The sequence below is a fragment of the Panthera uncia genome (genome assembly GCF_023721935.1).
Source record: "Panthera uncia isolate 11264 chromosome B3 unlocalized genomic scaffold, Puncia_PCG_1.0 HiC_scaffold_1, whole genome shotgun sequence".
NCBI classification, from domain to species: domain Eukaryota; kingdom Metazoa; phylum Chordata; class Mammalia; order Carnivora; family Felidae; genus Panthera; species Panthera uncia.
Window position 1 is genome coordinate 5,922,197 of NW_026057582.1, and position 24,008 is coordinate 5,946,204.

Here is a 24,008-nt window from a genome sequence, read left to right on the forward strand (position 1 = left end):
AATAACTTTTATCGCAACTAACTACATTTATAACAACTCTATTTCCAAAGACGGCCACATTGGGAGGTATTAGCAGTTGAAGCTTCAACATACAAATTTTGAGGGGACACGAACCTGTAGCAGATGTCTTTAAAAGGATACCGCTTGACGTAATAAAAAGAGTATTGTGGAAAATACATTTGAGATCTTTCACTGGTACCCAGTCAATCCCTCCCTGAAAATGAGTATCTTCACCTTTAAGATGGATTTAATGATAATTAGATGAAGGGGACAAACATGTTTTGGTTGGTCCAACAAAATGGCAAATACAGGACCAGAGGAATCAGAAAATCCAAGACTTTTTGTAAGAGACACATCTAAAAATAAAATGATGAAGAATATTTGAAGGGTGCTTGGGCGGCTCAGTTGGTTGAGAGTCAGAGTTTGGCTCAGGTAATGATCTTGCAATTCGTGGGTTTGAGCCCCGAGTCGGGCTGCACTGATCTCACTCAGTGCAGATCCTGCTTTGGATCCTCTGTGCCCTCCTTTCTCTCTGCCCCTCCCCTGCTCATGCTCTCTTTGTCAAAAATTAAAAAAAATTTTTTTTAAATTGTGCAGGAAAAGGAATAGAAAAAGAATATGTCAGACGAATGCTAATAAAGATATAGATAGTCCAAATTTATATCAGAAAAGTAAGTATCAAGTCAAAATTGTCATCAGGGATTTGGAAGGTTGCTACTTATGATAAAAAGAATACTTCATCAAAATACACAATAATCATGAATCTTAATGCAACTAACAGTGTAACTACAATCTGTACAAAAGCAAAAGTTTACAGAGTGTTAAGGCGAATCCATAGTATTTTAAAAATTTTCTTTTGAACCTGTTTAAAACAGTAAAATTAAACCTTAGTAAGAACATAAGAGATTTGAATAACATACTGAAAAGCTTAAGCTATGCATAAAATCCTAAAAGACACAGGATACACATGCTTTAAGAATATCCAAGTATTTTTTTTCTTTTTTACATAATGATATTTCTTTTTTTTTAATTTTTTTAACGTTTTATTTATTTTTGAGACAGGGAGAGACAGAGCATGAACAGGGGAGGGTCAGAGAGAGGGAGACACAGAATCTGAAACAGGCTCCAGGCTCTGAGCTGTCAGCACAGAGCCCGACGCGGGGCTCGAACCCATAGACCGTGAGATCATGACCTGGGCCGAAAGATCATGACCTGGGCCGAAGTCGGCCGCTCAAGCGACTGAGCCACCCAAGCGCCCCTACATAATGATATTTCTTAAGCTGACCATATATTTTGATGCTAAACAAGAAGACAACTCAATAATTCATAGAACAAATAAGGCGTAATGTAAGTAACAAATTATTTAAAAGTAAATAATAGCAAAGCCATTAACTACTAAAATTTGTTAGGTGAAATTAAAGAGTCAGATGGGAATGTACACATTAAAAAATACTGAAGTTTAAAATTTGGTGAAGCAAACACTTAACAAATTAGATAAAGAACAATAGAAAAAACCCAAAGAAAATAGAAGCAAAGATAGAACAAAGATAAGAGCAAATATCAGAAAAAGTAGAAAGCATCAAAACTAAGCTAGCTCTTTTTTTTTTTAATTTTAATTTTGTTTTAGAAAGAGAGAGTGTGAGCAAGGGAGAGGGACAGAAGGAGAGAGAGAATCTTAAGCAGGCTCCATGCTTGGTGTGGAACCCGATGCAGGGCTCGATCTCGATCTTATGACCCTGGGATCATGACCTGAGCTGAAATCAAGAGTCGGCCGATTAACTGAACTAGCCACCTGGGGACTCCAAAGCTAGTTCTTAAAAAAAAAAAAAAAAAAAAATGACTGGAACAGAAAAATCTCTGGTAAGATTAATTGAAGGAAAATGGAGAAAAATGACAATCAAAATATGAGGAGCAAAAAAGATTCCTATCAGACGTAGTAGACATTTCATGAATCGCTTTGTTATAGTAAATGTGACAATTTATATGAAATGGATAATTATTGAAATAATGTGAGTGACTAGTATTTAAGTCAAAGAAATACAATATTTGGATAAACAAATTAGTATTAAAAAGTAAACTTTCTGATGCATAGATCCCATTGGTGTATCTCTTCTAGAAAGACTCTGGGTCTAGATTGTTTTGTGAGTGAATTTTACCAAATTATCAGGGGACAAATGAGCTAAATATGTCTTTAACAAATATTTCTAGTAAAGAAAAAGACAGAATGCTACACAATTTACTGTATAATGCTGGTATCAGCTTGATCCCCAAACTAGAAGACAGAGTGGGAAGAGAGAAAAAATTATAGATTACCTTTACTAATATGGAGGTAAAAAATCATGAGTTAAAATATAAGCAAAACAAATTCATTTGTTTTTAAAAATAATACATACTTGATTTACCATAGAAATTCAAGATTTTTTTAACTCAAAGTGTTTAAAAATAGACCATGTATTCAAAAAATTAAAAGGATATATATATGAATATATATATGAATATATATATATATAATCATCTCAATGGATACAGAAAAACAATTTGATAAAATTCAGCCCAATTTTATGATACACACTTTTGATAAACTAATAGGAAAAACTAAAAAAAGAAGAGTGTCTATTATCAATATAGACCATAAAAAGGTCTCTATAAATTTGAGAACTCAACTAATGCAATAAAATAATATAATTATGTAACCATACCAAAATTGAAGTTAAAATCAGTAATAGAAAATATTCAGAAAACTCTAAAACACTAGGAAATTAAACAACCTACTTCTAAATAACCAAAGAAGAAATTACATTGAAGACTAGAAAATACCACGAACTGAATGAAAATGAAAACACAATATATAAAAATGTGTGGGATGCAGCCAAAGGAGTTCTTACAGGAACATGTTTAGGATTAAATGCTTGTGATAGGAAAGAGAGTCAAATTTTCCAAAAAGAAATTTAAAACAGAAAAAGAGCAAAGTAAACTTAGAAAACTGAAAGAAATAATTAACAAATGACATAGAACACGGAAAAACCATAGGAAAAAAATTAGTGAAATCTGGTTCTTTGAAAAAATTAATGAAATTGATTAATCTCTAGACAAGCCTGTGAAAATAAAACAGAGTAAAGACACAAATTACCCTTGACAGGAATGAAAGAGGTGACATCTCAAATGACCAAAGAAGTGGTCAAAACACTAAAAGGCAATAATGAAATATTATAAACAACTTCATGGCCAAAAAAAGCAGCAACTTAGGTAAAGTGTATAGATAAAGACACCATGTATCAAACTAATTCAAGAAGACAACATGAAAACTCCCATATCTATTGCATAAAGCAAATGTTTGGTTTAAAACTTTCCCATGCACACACACATGTGTGTGCACGCACACACACGCACACACGCGCACACACACACACACACACACACACACAATCCAAACAAATCAAACACACAAACAACTCCTGGCCCATATATTCCACTGGTGAATTCCAACAAATATTTAAAGAATACTTCCGACTAATTCTACAGAAACTTGCAGAAATTATGAAACGAGAAAACACTTTTCAGCTCATTGTATGAGTCTCCCATCATCATAATAACACTGGACCTGATTCTCTGTATTTCAGTCAAAGAAAAGTACAGAGCAATATGCTTCAACAACATAGAGGTAAAAATTTTATGTTTTAGGGGCGCTGGGTGGCTCAGTCAGTTAAGCATCTGACTTCGGCTCAGGTCATGATCTTGTAGTTCATGAGTTCGAGCCCCGCGTCCGGCTCTGTGCTGACAGCTCAGAGCCTGGAGCCTGCTTCAGATTCTGTGTCTCCCTCTCTCTCTCTGCCCCTCCCCTGCTTGTGCTCTGTCTCTCTCTCTCAAAAATAAAATAAACATTAAAACAAACAAACAAATAAAAACTCTTTGCAAAAATAAAAATGGAAGGAACTTCCTCAACTTGATAAAAGGACTCTAGCAAAAACCTAGAGCCAACATTATATTTAATGGAAAGAGACTGAATGCTTTCCTCTAAAGATCAGAAATAAGGCACAGATGTCCACGCACACCGTTTGTATTTTATATTGTACTGGAGGTCCTAGCTTGTGCAATCGGGCAAGAAAAAAAAGATATAAAAGGCATCCAAATTTGGGAGGAAGAAGTGAAACTATATTTATTCACGGAAACATAATTGTCTACGTCGACAATTCTAAGAAAGATATAAAAGACATTCTGTAACTCCTAAGTGAGTTTAACAAAGTTCTAAGATATAGTCAGTATACAAAAAGTGAATGTATTTCTCACTAGCAATGAACAAGTAAAAGTTGAAATTTAACTAATACCACGCAAGGGCAAGTGGAACAGATATTTGCAAGATCAGTCCACCCAAACCCACAACAATGTGCTGAACTGAGTTAAAAAAAATCAATGAATGAAGGGATGAAACATGTTATAGATTGGGAGATTCCATATCACTTAGCTTAATATCCTTATATTCACCTATAGATTTCAACATATCCCAATCAAAATCACAGCGGGATTTTTGTTTTTTAATTGGCAAGCCGATTCTAAAATTCATATGGAAATTCAAAATACTTAAAAATTAGGTTCTTTGGGAATTGCAGTACCTGAATTGAAGCTTATAATAAAGCTATGGTAATCAAGCCATTGTGTTATTGGTGTAAAGACAGACATAATAGATCAATGGAAAAGAGTGGAAAGTGGAAAAATACATCCTCAATATATGGTCAATTGAATTTCAACAAAGCTGCCAAAGTAATTCAAAAGAGAAAGAATAGTCTTTGCAACAAATGGTGCTTGAATAATTGGACATCCAGATGGAAAACAATGAAGCCCAACCCTTACCTTACACTATATAAACAATGAATTAGAAATGAATCACACCCCTAAATATAACAGCGGTGAGAACTGTAAAATGTCTCAATAAAAATGCAGAAAAAAATAGTTGTGACCTTGAGGGAAGCAAAGATTTCTTAGATAGGACACAAAAACCACGAATCATAAAAAGAAAAAAGAAAGAAACTTTGTAAAAATTAAAAAAAAAATTGCTTTTCATAAGACCGTTAAGGAAATGACAAGGCAAGTCATGGACTGGGAGAAAATACACGCGTTTGTCTGGCCAAGGGGTTATATTCAGAATATATAAAGAACTTTTACAACTTGATAATAAAAAGAAAAATGACCTTATTTTAGAAATTCGGGGCATAAGAGTTGTACAAACATTTCACCAAAGAAGATACAGGGATGGCAAGTAAATACATTGAAAAGCACTGTAAATCATTTGCCTTTAGGGGAAAAAAAGTGGAAACTTCAAATAAAAGAAAGAAGTTTCCACCCACTGGTATGGCTAGATCCCCCGTGACTCACACTATCCGGTGTTGGCGAAAAGGTAGAGCATCCACAACTCTCGTTCAGGGCTCGTGGCCATGCAAAATGCATCCAACTGAAAAACACTGGTGGTTTCTTATCGAGTTATATAAATATTTACCTTATGACCATCCATCCCACTCCTAGATTACCTCAGATAAATACCCCCCCCCACACACACACACATGCAAAGATTTGGATTTGAATACTCATGGTAGCTTTATTTATAATTGCAAAATGCTGGAAATAACCCAAATATACATTAGCTGGTGCATGGCTAAACAAATTGTGGTGTGCTCATACCATGGACTATAGCTCAGCAATAAAAAGGAACATACTGCTGGTACATATAATAGCTTTGCATCTCAAAGGCATATGTTAAATGCAGCAATCCACACACCAAAGGCTATCTACCGTATGATTCCACTTATATGGAATTAAAAATATATATATATATTAAAAATATATATTATATATTTACATATATATAATATATATATTATAATATAATATATATATGGGCAGGAAGTAAACAATTGGGGTTGGAGAGAGGACAGAGTACACACAGGCATGATGGAACTGTCTGGGGTCATGGAAATATTCTCTTCCATGACTGTGACTATTTACATTTGCCAAAACTTGTCATATACTAAAACTGGGGTTTTATTACATAAAAACTATGTAAACTGGTGAGTTTCATCTTATGTGAATTATAACTCGGTGAAGGTGATTTTTTTTTAAAGCATAAACACTGTTGGAAGACAAGCCAAAGGCTGCGATAATATACTATCAACATACTTAGCTATTCAGGATTAGTACATTTAAATCGGAATATGCAGGGGCTCCCGGGTGGCTCAGTTGGTTAAGCATCCCACTCTTGATTTCGGCTCAGGTCACGATCTCATGGTCATGGGATTGAGCCCCACATCGGCTTCATGCTGGCATGGGGTTTGCTTGGAGTCCTCTCCATCTCTCTCTGCCCCTCCCCCCCCCCCCCCCCCCTCAAAAAAAAAAAAAAAAAAAAAAAACTAAAAAAAAAAATCAGAATATGCAGTTTTCTCCCTGCAACGTAACAAGAAAGAGACAGAAAATTAGGAGAAACGCAGGCAGAGAAATGAACAAGTCATAGAGGAGGAAACTCTAATGGGTAGTGAACACGTTTCTCATTATGGATCAGGGAAAGGCAAATTAAAACACCTTTAGATACCATTTCTAAAATTAAGACTAAAATTAAGGTGGTGGCCACACCGAGACCCAACGCCCTCTTTCAGTAGAAAAAAAAAAATATTACCCAAGGCTGCAGCTAGGGAGTAAATAGTCCTTCCTCTGGCTTCCTGGCAGGTATAGCATTGATAAGATCTGAGTTTGAACAATCACACGTTCCACCAAAGTTCTGCTGGGGACTTTGAGTCCTGAGCAAGTGTCACCAGTTACGTAGATACGCATCAGAGGCAGATGCAGATATCATATAGCTTGTTTATTATCTATCTCGCCTTCAGAGTGTAAGCCCCGAGAGAGCAAACACCTGGTCTCTATTCAGTGCTCTGTTCTCCGGGTGCAGAAACACCTGAGAAATGACAGGATACGCAGAGAGCCAGAATGAGGGGGAGAGCAACGGCAGTGAGTACCAGCCAGCACCAGTGACGATGGCGGGGCGGCAGCGAGGCATGCCCAGGGGCGACTCTCACACTTGAGGGACCATCCTGGTGACGTGCACAGTCCAGCGGTGCCAACAGGGTAACTGGCCACACTTCCTTTGATGAGATTGCAGCTGTGACGTCAGCTACCTGTTCTCTCCCCCAGCTGTCCCATTTCTTCCAGGCTTTTTGTCTGTTTCGTCTGTCGGTCTCTTGACATCCTTCTCCTGAAATCCTTCTCGGGTTAATTTAACGAGAGCCACTTTCTGTTCTTTGCAGCCAAGACCCTGATGATCATAGACGCACGGCTCTTAAAATGAATGCTCTGGATCTGTGTGTATCAACGTGGATAAAATCTTACTAATAATCTTGAGTGAATAACAGAATGTTACAGAAGGACATGCACGGCATGAGACCGCTTTTAAATACGCACCAAATAATACAGTTTACTGCTTATAAATAAAAAGATAGGTAGTACAAGGGTTAATGGGAAGGACACACAGCTCCAAAATGCTAATGGCCTCTAGGGAGAAAGAGGGAGGTGAGGACATTTCAAAGGGGAGGTCAGTGTTTGAAGAAGGCAGAAGCAGATATGGCGGTGTATAGGTTCATTTGCTATCTCGGGGTAAAACATGGGAATTTGTGAACCTCATATCTTTACTTCTATGAATACCTTATAATTATTAAAGGACTGCACACACTTTTGCTCCCTGCCTGCACTGCCCTCCTCACTCCCCACGGTGACCCCAGGTCACCACCCCAAGACCCAAGGATTTCCCAGAACTGGGTTTCAAAACTACTGCCCTAGGTTAAGAATTCTCCCCCACTTTGGAAAATGTGAATCCATTGCAGTTACAGCCACCGCTCACATCTTTGTCAAAATAACTCGGTGTTTCATAAGAACGTGAAATGCTGGTTAGTGTTAAGAAATTCACCCCCAAAGTGGGTTTAAACACGTGGTAAAATAAAATTGAATCTTTAATGTATAGCTTAAAAGTTGTTTCACTGAAGCAATATAAAGAGGTCTTTATAAATGTTATTAAATAATAGAATACAATGAATCTTTAATTTACTGTTTAACTTGTTGCTATATTCTTGAAATTTAAAAAAAGACAGTCTTTGTTATCTTATCACTTTTTAATGATTCCTTAGCAAAGACTACCTGACAATTAAGGTGTGTGTGTGTGTGTGTGTGTGTAGCGAGAGAAAGAGAAAGAGAGACAGAGAGAGAGAGAGAGAGACAGAGACAGAGACAGAGACAGAGATTCATTGTCACTGTGCATATATAAAAATCTTCTTGTCCTAACAAGAGCATTAAAGCTACAAAATACATCCTGTTGCTTCTCCAAAAGTCTGAAGGTAGTGGTGAGATTAGTGGACACAAAGCCCTGTGTAGTATGCATCCTTGTATTTTCAAAACATTCAACACTCTACATCCCCCCGCCCTTTTTAAAATTCAAAGAGCTTTCAATGACATACGGAGGCCACGAATTATGCCCAGTTTGTAAACGAAAGGATGCACGCTCAGTGAGAAATGCCCATCAATGGTCTCCTCCCACTGTTTTAGGGATGAGAAAGGACTAAGATTCAGTTTCCTTGGCTGTTTTTCTTTTGGACAATTGTTCACCTAAGCATATTGACTTAGCCAAGACCCCAGCCCTATGACCTATAGATTATTAAGATGACTTCACATTTTGTATATGAGGGACTCTGTGTTAGGCATTGGAAAACCAAAGACAGAAAGTACTATTCCTACGCTCAAAGCATAATGGATAAGACAAACATACACATGAGTTCAATTGAAATTTGAAAGCCTTGTGTGAGATGTAAACACAAGGAATTAAGGGCAATTCACCCAGGCTGAAAGGTCAGAAAAATTCTAATGGAAAAGGTGAAGCATGACCTAATGTCAGGGAATAAATAGGGGTTAACCAACATGAGAAGAGAACGCAGGGCATTAAAAACAGAGGAGGCAACATCAAGTGTGAAATTTCATACTATGTACTGACATGGACACACAACATTATTAGAGGCAAAAAGGCAGAAGGAAGATAGAAAGACTTTTATGTTTGATTGTGACCCAAATTCTGAAGGAACATCACTGCTGAGTCCCTTTCCTAAGAACACTCTGGAGGAATTAAGGGGGAGAAAAAGAGCAAGCTATAAGAAACACTCTGGAGAAATTTTAGTAAGCTATAATAAAGAATATATAAATAAATGGAGAAATGTACTATGTTCATAGATAGAGAACCTAAAATTGTAAAGATATTGATTTTACCTAAAGTAGAACTTTACATCCGATGCAGTTACAATGATAGAACTTGAAAAGTAATTTCTAAAGTATATACTAGAGAATAAAGGTTAAAACTGCAAGGTTAGGCAGGAGACTTCTGAAGGAGGGAAGCAGACAAAGATGATGTGAAGTATTAGCACCTATTATGAAACTAAGACATCACAGGAGTGTGGAAATGGAACAGAGAAAGACATGTTTATCAATGAGGTGTAAGGGGGGAATCCACTGCATGCATGGGGGATTTGGGTATTTACATATGAACAATAGTGAGATGACAGAGGAGAGAATGAAACTAAGAAAAAAAAAGACTGGAAAAATCATTATCCATATGTAAAAATAAAAGTTGGACCCCCTACCTCACACCGTGTACAAAAATTAATTGTAGATAAATTCAGGTCTCAAATATAAGACAGAACCCTAAAAATCTTTATAGCAAATAGATAGGAATATGCTTTAGATATTCAGAATTGAATAGACCTTTAAACAAGACACAAAAGTATTGACTATAAAATAAAAGATAAAAAATTTCACCTAATTAAAATTAACCAAATCACTTTTAAAAAAAAAAAAAAATAAGTTCTATGCCTAATATGGGGCTTGAACTCACAACCCGAACATTGAGAGTTGTATGGTTTACTGACGGAGCCAGCCGGGTGCCCCTAACCAAAACACTTTTAAATAAAGTAAAAAGAGAAGTTATAAATTAGTGGATATTTGTAATACACACACCTATGAAAGAATTGACATAAAAAGTCAAATAATCATTTTGAAAATGGACAAAATACAGATGAACAATAAAGCCAATAAACATATAAAGAAATGTCCAATATGCTTGGTGATAGTGATAGGGAAATTTAAAACAAGACCACAAATTTATTTTTACATAGTTTCAACTGACAATATTTAAAAAAAAATTTTTAATGTTTATTTATTTTTGAAAGAGAGAGTGAGACAGAGCTGAGTAGGGGAGGGCCAGAGAGAGGGAGACACAGAATCAGAAGCAGGTTCTAGGCTCCGAGCTCTCAGCACAGAGCCCAACGCAGGGCTCGAACCACGAACCGTGAGATCATGACCTAAGCTGAAGTCGGGCACTCAACTGACTGAGCCACCCAGGTGCCCCGTCAACTGACAATATTTTTAATTCTGGAAATTCCAGTGGTGGGTTTTCTAGAATCCACAGGATCTTCTATATGTTATTGGTGAGAGGGAAAATGGATGCAAATACTTTGAAAGTCAGTTTGCCATTACCTCCCAAATTTGAGTTTTCATAAGGTCAATAGCCCTAGTAGCTCTGTTTCTAGGAATATTCTTGAAAGAAATACTTACACATATACAGTGGGAGACATATACCAGGATGCCATAGCTGTAACGCTCACACTTGCAAAAATTTAGGAACAACATCGTTGCCTATCAGTGGGAGAGTCAAAGAACAGAGTATGATATAGTCACAGAGTGGAATACAAGACACCGGTCAAAATTTATTAACTATAATGATTCAGAGATAAAGGCTGTGTATTAACAATATGATATTACATGGAAAAATTCCAAACTGTATTCTTTAGGAATACACATAGATGCTATACATCCATGAGAAAAAAAAAAAAGAAAGTAAGTTAATGATGAGCTGAAGAATCAGACATTGTTCACAGTGAGTGAGAGGCGGGAAGGCCTGGGGTGGTGTTTGGGAGCCTATGGTTAGGACCAGCTCTTGTCAGAGACCTAGCTTTCATTTTGAAGTGTGGGTTAATGGTTGCACGTTATTAAAAATATCCATAGACGAAACCAAATAAATGAAAGTGTGTCATGCACGAAAATTACAATTATTCCAGTTATGTGTGCCTGAGGCCAATAAAAAGCAAGGATGGAGGGAAGACAGGGAGGAAAGGAGGGAGGGAGAAAAGGAGGAAGGGAATAAAGCAATGAAGGGAGCCAGGGAAAAGACTAATCCCAGAACAGACTTCTGAGACAGGTAACTGGCAGGTCATGAAAGTTGTGTTTTTCATGCAGTTAAAAAAAAATTTCCTTCTGGTTGTTATCATACGACAATATCATAGGAATTAACGAACACACAATATGCTCAGGCGGTATGCCAAATGGCTTACCTCCTCTGTCTCTGTGAATTTTCCCTGTGAAACAACTCCCTGTAGAAAACCTCCCTGTGAGGGGACTTGATCCCCATCTTTCAGCTGGGGGAACTCAGGCTCAGAGAGGCTATGGCTTGTCTCGGGGCACCCTCAGATGCACAGAGCAGTCCCTATAATGTGCATGATTTTTGTATTATTTCGTCTTCTCTTCTTGGCTTCTGGGCCACCACACTCTCCGATTCCCAAGCTTCCTTGGAGCTTCTTCTTGCTCCTTCTCAGTCTCCTGTTTTGGCCACTTCCTGTCTTCTCTACATGGAAACGTGACCCTGACCCTCATCCTTGCTTCTGCACTGATACCCTAGATCATTCATCTGATCTCATGACTTTCAATATGGCACCTACCTGGATGTCGGGCAAACGTTCCTGAGCACATACCTCGAACTACCTTCTCTACCCGCCTGGGCTGCCCAAGGTGTCTCCCAAACTCAACAAGTTCAGACCCAAGCTCTTCACTTCCCTCTCAGACAGACCTGCTTCTAGCCATCTTAGGTGCTCACTGATGGTGTCTCCATTCACCCCAAAGCTCAGACCCCAAACCTGGACCTTATCTTCTCGGCCATCTTTTCCTGACAGGCATGTGCCCAACCCATGAGCAAATCCCATCAATGCTTTCCCAACTGCATTGAAATCAACGGCTTCTCAGGCCCCTTCTGGACCTCTGCGCAGAGCAAACTGTGACCATTGCTTATCTGAATTACTGCAGTAGACTCCTAAATGCTCCTCCTATGCATACCCTGTACTTCTGTGACCTGTTCTTTGCACAGGAGCCAAGGGGGTATCTTAAAAACACACAGAAGAAGTCACCTTACCAAGATTAAAATATTTCTAGGAGGTTAATTTTGAGTTAAAATACATCCCAAGCTGTTGGGATATATACTCCCTCTCTCTCACAGGCTGCCATGCTCTTCGTTACTCACTGTGTGTGGGCAGTAGCTTCCTTCCTATTTAAGTAAACTCACTAAACTCTCCCTCTCTTCTGATCCCTTCCTGTGGCCTCAGAGACACTCTGTTCTCAGTTCACACTTGGAGACACTTTCATTAACCCGCTTATCTAAAATATGCGCACAGCCCCGCTGTCCTCTATTCCCCTATGCTGCTGTATTTTTCTTTAAAATAATTTTTGTAATGTTTATTTGTTTTTCAGATGGAGAGAGACAGAGCATGAACGGGGGAGGGTCAGAGAGAGGGAGACACAGAATCTGAAGCGGGCTCCAGGGTCCGAACTATCAGCACACAGCCCGACATGGGGCTTGAACTCACGGGCTGTGAGATCATGACCTGAGCCGAAGTCGGACGCTTAACCGACTGAGCCACCTGGACGCCCCTGCTGTATTTTTCTTTATGTTTTTTTCCAGCACTTCCTACTATGGTGTTCATTACTTTCTGGCTAACTGTATTTCTTTCCAAATGGGATCTAAGTTCGATGAAGGCAGGAAACGAATCTGTCACATTCACTCTTCTACATCTAGTGACTGGCACAGTGTCCAGGACATTTTCGTTCCAGATTATGAATAAACGAATGAAGGGTCTCACAAAACCGGACTGGAGGGCTTTTCTTAGTGCCTTCATTTTACAAGTGAAAACACCAAGACAGAGGTGTTCAGTTTGTGAAAGTAGCTTGGCCACTAAAATGTGGAGGAAAGACTTAGACGCAAGCAGATTGACCTCTGAGTTCATGGACTTCATTACTATATTTCTTCTTGAACTGGCTAAGAAAGTGCCATTTCTGGAGGCTTGCATGGGGGACCCATTTTAATGGATAGAGAAGAACCATATATGATGAAAATATTACTTCATGCTTTAGAATTGACTGCCAGGACTTGAAGAAAATGTTTTAAGTATGTCTCCTCGTTAATTCTTACTTACATTATTAATGTGCTTAGTAAACCCTTAAAAAGAGGAGCAGTAATGTGAATAGCTATCTGACTTCGTTCAGATTTTTCACACGTGGCTTTCAATGAATCAGGTCTTAGATACGTGCCATTTCAGGAGCACCACAAATATCATTCGGTAAAATGGTGGGACTATAAGTGGACAATGCGTAGCAGGTGGAATCGTAATTTAGGGATTACGTGGACCCCAATTTTAAGAGGCAGCTAGGATAGCTTCTGATCATTATATTCTTTGATAAAAATGAATATCACTTTATCTCTTCTGTTTATAATACATGTTAATTTTTGAAACATTGGGAAAAAACACAAAAAAGTATACAGGCGTTAATTGTAGTTTGGAGGGACATAGTGGCAACTGAGCAGATATATATACACCTTATCACACTGAAATCAATATAAATAGTTTGGTGTCCTACTTTCCTCACTTTATATCAATCATAGTCATTTCCTCTATGAGCAAATATTCCTTAAATGTGTGATTTTTTTTAGTGGCTGCTTAATTTCCCACAATACAACTTCCCTGTGTTTATTTACCCATTTTGACAATGTAGGAAGCTGCCCTTTTGTGTGTGTGCGTGAAGATCATTGCCAGGGAACAAACTTGTATACATCTTTTTTTGCATCTCTGATTATTTCCTGTTACTGAAAAGGTGATTTCAAGTGCCTAAAAGGAGGCTTACAGAAATGAAATCAGAGCTATTTAAAACCATGGATCATTGGTGTGAATGCTATTTCTACTTTTCACCTCACAGGGAAAAGGTGTTGAATGTTCTATGAGTGTTTGCCTTTAACTATATATTTTCTAACTTGTCAACAAATTGCCCACTAGCAGGGGGAAATCTAATGGCTGTTTCAGAGTAAAACTATGAATCTGTGGATTGACCCACATTTATCCCTCCACTGGGCATTTGTCTAATGGCCTATAAATGCAGTCTATGTGCCAAGACCTTTTATGGAAGAGTTTTCACTGGTCTGATGACAGAACAAAAATGAAGTTCATGTGGTACATTCTCCAACGAGCTGAATGTACGTTCCTCTCTGAGAATGAAGATGATGGGGGTGGGGGTGGGGGTAGGTTGTGTGTTTAATGCCTGACTTTGCAAAATACAAAAGTGGTTCCTCCTATACGGTCGCCCCAAAAACTTTTCACAGAATTTTACAGGCCTGTGACATGCCCAGATCTGGGAACAATCGAGCCACACAGAATGAGCAGGAGGTGATTCACTTACGCCCTTTGCTACTGTCACCGCCCCGGGGGATATCTGATGATGTCCCATCGTCTTACAGTGAGCATGTCCTCAGCCTGGACCCCACGCAGAAAGTGACTCTTACTCTGAAAGGGACTTTCAATGCCCACTTTATCACCACAGCAACCGGAGTATGTTGATGACAACAGAGGCTATAGGCAGAGCAGCACCTACAGGTTATGGGGAAATCTGCCAGATCAGGCTTCAGATAAAAGCCACTTCTAAGTTTAAGAGTTAAATCGGCAGCCAGTATTTTGCCAAGCATATTGGAAGGAAGCAGAACAAGCTAAATTTAAATTTAGCTGTGAGCACTTGCAGATGTAACGACTAAGAACCCAGAAGCACGGGTCATGCAATGAGAAAGCAGTGCCAATGTTCTAACACTGCGAGGTGAGAATGGTGTGGGGGACACAGAGCGCACAACTGAACTGGAACTTGAACCTGAACTCAGCAAAGAAAGCACAATCAGCGATGTGTCAGATGAGGGTTCCCCGCAGCTATTGAGGGGGGAGGATGGGGAAGTTCGGTGCAAAGCTCGGCTCCGCATATAATAATTGTTTATTTTTATGCCTAAGCCGATTGAGTGGGCAAGTGAGGAGGGACCCATCTCGAGGGTCAGATTGCTCATTCTTTATGATTGTGTTTAATATATTAGGCCTATGACAATGTACTGGAGAGCCACAAGCCCTTATCAACCCTACCAAAATCTGAAAAGTTCTGAAAGGCACTTTTGCAGAAAAGTTGGGGACCAACTTATTTGGCAGGAGATCAAGCGAGATTATTTACAATAATTACCATAGCCCTCTTCTTGTGAATATTCATCTCTTTGCAGCAGAAATATTCATGTGTTTAATTACAGATTTGCCACCCCAGATCCTGCTGGGGCTGGGAAGCCATATACAGTACCTGGATCATATTACTTTTCTGAAATCTAAAAAACTTGAGAATTAGGAAGACATTTGCCCCAAAGGTTTCAGCCGTGGGATATGGATGTATTACTAGGCATATCCTATGAGTATGCTCTATACTCTACCAAATTCTAACAGAGTTTAAGACATGAAATATTAGAGAAATACTTTGTCTCATATATCATTCTACTATCCCAATATTCTCCTTTCCTACTCAAAACCCCCATTTTGAATATTGGTATCTATTATTTCCATACAAGTTGTTATGCTAATGTGATATATATTAATGTACATCTTCACAGATATTCTATTATTAATATATATATAAGCATATATTTGTAGTATGAATGTATTTGTAGAAATTTATATGCTGCTCTAACTCCATTAATATAATTTATATATGGCATTTTTGACATGTTTTTCAGTATTATGAATAGAATCATTCTGCGATTGTTTTTGCTTTTTATGACGACTGTTGATGTTAAGTTGCTTTTCATGTGCTTATATATCCATGCATATATCTTCTTTGGTGAAATACCTGTTTAAATGTTTTGCATATTTTTTTTTGTTCATTTGTCTCCTTGTTATTGAGTGATAAGCCGTCGTTATACCATCTCTGTTAAGTTGTAAGGTATATGATTTGCAAATACCTTCTCCCAGTCTGTGACATGGCTTCTCATTTTCTTTTTAAAAAATGTTTACTTATTTATTTTGAGAGAGGTGGGGGGAGAGAGAGAATCCCAAGCAGTCCCCATGTTGTGAGCACAGAGCCCAATGCAGGGCTCAATCGTAAGAACCGTGAGATCATGACCTGAGCCGAAATCAAGAGTCGGACACCTAACTGACTGAGCCACCCAGACGCCCCATCATTTTCTTAACAGTGTCTTTCAGAGATCAAAGATTTTTAATTTTGATTTGGACATCCTTAATTTTCCTGTTCATAGGCTATGCTTTTGCTCTCCTTTTGCTCAGAAATCATGGTCCAGCCCATTTGTCATGAACATGGGGATTCTCTTAAATACTTAACAGCTTCAGCCTTTCTATTTATTTTTTTTTAATTTTTTTTTACATTTATTTATTTTTGAGAGACAGAGAGAGACAGAGTATGAACAGGGGAGGGGCAGAGAGAGAGGGAGACACAGAATCTGAAGCAGGTTCCAGGCTCTGAACTGTCAGCGCAGAGCCCGATGCGGGGCTTGAACCCACGAACCGTGAGATCATGACCTGAGCTGAAGTTGGACGCTTAACCGACCGAGCCACGCAGGCGCCCCTAATAATTTTTTTTTAACATTTATCTATTTTTGAGACAGAGAGAGATGGAGTGTGAGCAGGGGAGGAGCAGAGAGAGAGAGAAGGAGACACAGAATCCGAAGCAGGCTCCAGGTTCTGAGCTGTCAGCACATGAGCCCGATGCAGGGCTCGAACTTGTGAACCGTGAGATCATGACCTGAGCTGAAGTCGGCTGCTTAATCGACTGAGCCACCCAGGCGCCCCAGCCTTCATATTTAATACCTCATATCCAAATCAGGTTAGTTTTTCTATGGTGTGAGTTGAGTGTCAATGTTGACGTGTTTTTCTTTTACAGATCAGCTAGTCATTCCTATTGTTGAAAGACTATCATTCTTTGTTGGATAATCTTAACATTTTTGGCAAAAATTAATTAACCATGGAGGTGTGGATCTATTTTTGAATAATACACTCTGTTTAATTCACTTCTAGACTCTTATACCAATATCACACTGTCTTTATTACTGTAGTATGGTATGTGTTGAAATCAGGAAGCAAAAATACTTACACATGATCTTCTTTTTTACAATTATTTTGAATGTTCTAGGTCCTCTGCTTTTTTATTTAAATTTTAGAATTGGCTTGGAAATTTTTTCTTCTTCCCTCCCTTCTTTCTTTCTGTGTCTCTTTTGCTTTCCCTCTCTCTCTTTCTTATAAATTTGTAGAAATTTATTTTGTATTCTGGATATTTTTCACACTATATGCTTGGTAAACATTTTTTTTCTCAGTCTGGCCTTACTTTTTCTTGTAGTTAACGTTTTCTTTTGCTATGCATAAATGATCACATATAATAGAGTTGAATTTTCCAATCAGTTCCATTGGATTTGATTTCTTATTAGGTCAGGTTTCTTGTTTAAAAAATTCTTCAGTACCCTTATAGCATAAATATATCTTCTTACATGTTCTTTAAAAGCTTTAGAGTTTCCCTTTTTATACTGAAGCATTTATTATGTCTGGAATTTCTGCTTTGAGGATATGATGAGGTAGGCTGCTGATATTTCATTTTCCACATGGATGAACAATTGTCTCTGAAACTTTAATGTGTGATCCATTTTTCCCATGCTACTTTTGAATGCCTCCCCTGTACAAGCCAGGTTTCTGTATTAACATATGTCAGTTAAGGGACTTTATATCTTAATTTTTTTTATTCCGTTTTCTATCCCCTGTAGTGACCACATGATTTTAATTACCATATATTTATAATACATCTTGATACCTGGTAGGACAGGTACCCAGTCTTATTTTCTTTCAAACTGTCTCCACTTGGATTGATTCTTTGTTCTTTCATGTTAACTTTATAACTTCAAGGCAAGTTCCCTGACAAAGTAAACATTTTGGACCATAACTGCATTGAAATAACAGAATAACTTCTAGGAAATTGGCGTCTTCGTTGATATTAATTCTTCTAAGAATATGACTGTATATTTTAAAAGTTTATATATTTATTTTGAAAGGGAGAGAGAGAGAGAGAGAGAGAGAGAGAGAGAGAGAGAGAGAACAAGCTGGGGATGGGCAGCGCAGAGCCAGACTCGAGGCTTGATCCCTTGAACCTTGAGATCATGACCTGAGTGGAAATCAAGAGTTGGATGCTTAACTGACTGAGCCACCCAGGTGCCCTGAACCTGACCATAAAATTTTATTTGGGTCTTCTTCTAACCTTAAATAACAACTTGGCAATTATATCCAATTATAATTGGATATTATTGGTAAATAAGAATGCAGTTTAACGTTGGTCTTCTATCCAACAAGTTTGCTTAATTCCCTTATTAATTTTAATAAGTTTCTTACAGATTTTTAATTATCTTAATTTATTTAAAATTGTTATTGTTTTAAATAAATTCAGCTAGACCTTTGTCTCTAAATATTGGTTTGGTTTCATCACATAGATTTTGATATGCAACACATTTGTTTCTAACTCATTCTAAATATACATAGATTTTAAATAATTTTAACTCTGATTCCCTTTTTAGCCCATCGTATTTTCAAGCATGTTAGGGGAAAGTGGCATTAACTCCACTGTTGTTGATTTTTTAAATTTAATTGCATTGCAGTCAGAGAATTTGGGCTGCGTAATATAGATTCTTTTAAATATATTAGTATATATTCTTATGTATGTGCATTGACATATATGTGCTTTACATGTAGACTAATCTATGTGAATGTGTGTGTGTATATATGTATATATGTATATATGTATATATATATATATATGCCTACATATATATATACACATACACATTTATTACTATGTATGTGTTTTGTAGCCTTAATAGATATGAAAATCCCATATAATTTAGAAGAGAATGGATGTTCTCTAGTTCTACATATAGGCATAGGGTTATTTATTTGTATATACATTTATACATGTGTGCACATTTATGTGTGTGTATGTGTGCATACAAATGTGTACATACTCATGTTTATATCCACATAAAAACAGTCTTGTAAGCATATTACATTTTGTTCTAATCATCTTATTCTTCACTATTTTTGTCTTTTTGGTTTATCATTTTCTGATAGAGGCACGTAAAACATTCTCTAATTTTGCTTTTATGCTTCCTCCTTAGAATCCTGTCACTGGAATCCATTCTTGAAGATATTTATGGGAAAGCGTGCTCTTTGCGATTTTCTGGGTTCTCCTCTCCCCATTGGATGAATGTGGTGTCGATTCCGTTTGCTCCTAAATCATATTTTACAGCACCTGATTCGGCTGTGCACTCCTCGAAGGCAGGGTTGGCTGACTCAGGGTTGGCTGATTTATCTCTAGCCCTCAGTGCCCAGCTCCCGGGCGGTGGTTGGAGCACAGGAAGCAGTCCTGGTGATGAGTCACTGTGGCTCTGAATAGGCTGGTGAGCGGATCAAAACTAGCAGGGATGAGACGTCATAGCATCCGTTAGCACGTTTCCTCTGTGCGTTCTGTACTTTTCACCCATCGTCTCATAAACATCTTTATCAGGTGTTGGCCGATAGTAAGGATCTCAGTCTTTGGTATCTGTGCCACAAACACTGGATTCCACCCTTGCAGGAGTGAGGGGTCACGAACGAATGAGCATGGCTACATTCCAATAAAACTTTATGTATAAGGAAACAAATGGCAGGTGAATTTTCTGCTCCCTGCTCTACGTCATTGGATCTTCTTCACAAACGTCAGCATTCGAGGCTGCGAAGAGAATGTATGTAATGGTTCCCTATTGTGCAATTTAGACAGCTTTTCTTTTCTGTTATTGTAAATAACATGGTAATACGAATTCCTACGTACAAATGTGCCTGCCAGTTTAATTTTCTCGTCAGTGGTAACGTACCTGGTACATGGTAAATGCTCAATAAATATTTATTGAATAAATTAACACATTTCCGTCGGAGCAAAATCACTTCGCTGACTACTGTGGATGTAGATTGAAAGGAAGGTCAAATCTAGCGCAGAAATCACACTCCAGAGAAGCAGAACAGGTGTGTTACTCTCCAGCTGCGTGATCTCAGTCAATAACCAGTTTGCGCCTCAGTTTCCACAATTTAAAAAGGGAACATAAATAATGAATCCCTAGGAAATGTGCCGCGGAGGTTGGATGATATCAGGTGTGACCTTTTGGAAAGAATATGTTTGAGGACTCAGCATCACCTGGCTGACTCTGTAACTCTGGACACGGTTTCCTTTTTGATTCAGAATTTTGCTTGCCCACAGCAGGAACGCATGGAGGCCAGGGCCTGTGGGCCTTTGCACATTTCCATAAATTTGCGTGATTTTGCATAGGTCGGTTAATACCCGTAGTATCATTATTATTAAGTTACTTAGATCTCAGCTTTCATGGTATGCATCAAAAACACAGTTTCCAATGTCCAGCTCGCCTCCCAGGGCATAGCCCAGAAATGTCAGGTTAGGGATTCGCACATTCGGGACAAAGAAATAAATGCCAGTTTAATCTTGGAATTGTGTGTTCCAAATAAGAAAACAAAACACATTCACGAATGAACACCCTAGTGTGTGGGTTTGACATGCCCGATGCCACTTCTGACGAAGAAGATGGGATAATTTGTGCAGATTGAAAGAAAAAAATTGTGTAGTTTGATAATTAGGCTCAAGTTGCTTTTCTATTCTTTTCACATACAAATGACTTTAGAAAAATGTATTATTTTAGTTTTATAAGAAACAAGTGAAACAGGCATCAATAATTTTAGAAAATGATATATGTTATACCACAGCTGGGATTAAAATAAAAACTTTGGAAAAACTCCTGTAGATCAGTCATTAAGATGACTCATTAAGATGACTACATTGAAGGGTCTCTGTCTGGTTTGGGAATCAAGGTAATGCCGGCTTCATAGAATGAGTCCAGAAGCTTTCCTTCTGTTTCTATTTTTTGGAACAGCTTGAGGAGGATAGGTATGAACTCTGCTTTAAATGTCTGGTAGAATTCCCCTGGGAAGCCATCTGGCCCAGGACTCTTTTTTTGTTGGGAGATTTTTGATAACCGATTCAAATTTCTTCACTAGTTAGGGGTCTGTTCAAATTTTCTATTTCTTCCCGTTTGAGATTTGGTAGCGTGTGGGTGTCTAGGAATTTGTCCATCTCTTCCAGGTTGTCCAGTTTGTCGGCATATCATTTTTCATAGTATTCTCTGATAATTGTTCGTATTTCTGAGGGATTGGTTGTGATAAATCCATTTTCATTTGTGATTTTATCTATTTGGGTCATCTGTCTTTTCTTTTAGAGAGGTCTGGCTAGGGGTTTATCAATTTTTTTTTTTTTTTTTTTTTTTTTTTGCAAAAATCAGCTCTTAGTTTCATTGATCTGTTCTATCGTGTTTTTGCTGTTGTTGTTTTGGATTCTGTATTGTTTATTTCTTCTCTAATCTTTATTATTTCTCTTCCTCTGTTGGCTTTGGGGTATCTTTGCTGTTCTGCTTCTAGCTCCTTTAGGTGTGCTGTTAGATTTTGTATTTGGGATTTTCCAGTGGTTATAAATCCATTATCTCAAATTTCACAGAAACACTACGATGCCGCCTTCTCATTTATTGCTTCACATAATCCAGAAGAGCTGATCTGCACCTTCTCTCTGTCTGTGATCTGGGATGGTCATTTCCCACAACACTCTGGGCGTGGCACGGGACTTGCCTTGGCCAGTAGGACTACTGAGTAGGAAATGTGACAGGAACAGTGACTTTAAAGCACGCCGGAGCTGACTTCTCTCGTGCTGCCCCTGGATCCCTGAGAGCACCACCTGGATGAGTCTGAGCTGGCCTGCTGGATGAGGGGAGGCCACACCGAGGAGATCCATGACGTCCCAGCTGACCGTCAGCCGAGGCCCCGGCCAACGGGCTGCCAATTGTCAGGCATGTGAAAAATGCCACCCCAGGTCATCCAACCTGGGTGTAAGAATATGGCATCTAATACAGGAAACATACAAAACACATGTCAATCGATTGTTTATGTTATCAAGAAGGATTCCGGTCAACAGTAGGCTCTTAGTGGCTAAATTTCTGGGAGCCAAAAGTTCTACATGAATTTTCGACTGTCTGGGGGTCGATGCCCAACCCCATGCTGTTCAAGAGACAACTGTAAATGTAACTGGCTTATAATGATCTCAAATATAATTGTTGGCTGTGACCGCATTATTTCTTACCTTATTGTATTTGTATGTCACCTTTTGAAAGTTTTTCATAGTGATTTGTCCCCTTCACTTGGGGCACATAGCAGCAGTCAATTATAGAAACTGATAGAGATGTGGTTTTTTTAAAATTATTATTCCCTCTTTTTACTATTTTTTAGAGTTAAATTCCAGGTAGTTAAAGTACAGTGTAATATTAGTTTCAGGTGCATAATTTAGTGAATCAACACTTCCATACTTCACCTGGTGCTCACCACCACGAGTGCAACCCTTAATCTCCATCGCCTGTCTCTCCCATCTACTACCCCAACTGGCCCAGTGCTAGGTATGAAGGAGACAGGGCTATGTAAGGCATGTCTCCTACCTTTAAGGGTGTTCCAGGGTAGGAATAGATATAGGCATATAAGATTTTTTTAAGTTTAGATAAAAGCTATGTTCCAGAGCCTATTGTAAGCATTTTTAAAATATGAAAATAGTAACTAATTTAATCTCCATAATAACCCAGCAAGACTGACCCTATTGTTTCCATTTCCACGGGCACCACGGAAATGAGAGCAAAGAGCCGTTCTGTAACATACAGACCTCTCCCGCCTAGCATGTGATGAGCTAGACTTGGAACCTGTGTAGTCTGGCTCCCGGGCAGGCGACATGGGCCATGCTACAAATAACCATTACAAGAATAACCTTGAAACCTGACAGCATTACACACGATTTGGAAACCAAATGCTGAATGACTGACACAAACAGTCAGATGTGGCCAATCATTTCTCCTGTGAAATGGAGAATTCTCAGATCACACGCCACATCTAAGCTGATCTGTGAAGACTGAATGGGGTTTTTCAGGCGTACTTGTGGGCAGATACAGTTTTCCAGTTGGAGGTTAAAGTGTTTGAGAAGGCATAGTGGTGGGAACATAGCACAGAGCATTTCTAATAGTCATATATGTAGGGTATTGGAAGGATGAGAAGATTCGGTTTGGCCTAACATTCTTTCTCTGGTGTTGCAACTTCCAGACTTCCTCTCTGTATTTGACAGTGTAAACAGACCCTGAAAAGCCATACAATTATGTCGTTCCAGAAATTCCCGTGTGCATTCAAGAACCAGCACATCTGGGTTATGCTATTCTTGATGCAAGATATAAATACCCTGCAATACGTGAGTGTGAGATTGTGAGGAGGTGAGACCCTGGATGTTGATTTTATTTTTCCTACTTAATGGTGCCATAAGGAAGACAAATTTGATCAGGAAATGGGTCAGCCCATCGGTGATTGGGATACAGATGTTTCCCAGTCGGAGAGATGAACATAAAAGAATAACAGATAATTGATTCAAGTGTACCAGCGTTGGGAGTGATAGCGGGAGCGTGGCACCTGAACATAATTTTCCATATTTTAAGGACGATTGTATTATTTCTACATTTGCAAGCGGCCCTAGGAAAACTGTGCATGAAAAATCAATGAGGACCTAATGCATCAAGTGGGAGAGCTTATGATAATATGGGGAGGTCATCTCACGCAGGGTAGAATTGTCATTCTGAGAGAGCCTTTGTAGTTTTATGTTTATTTCTATCTATTCTTTATCTATCTATCATCTATCTATCTATCTATCATCATCTGTCATCTATC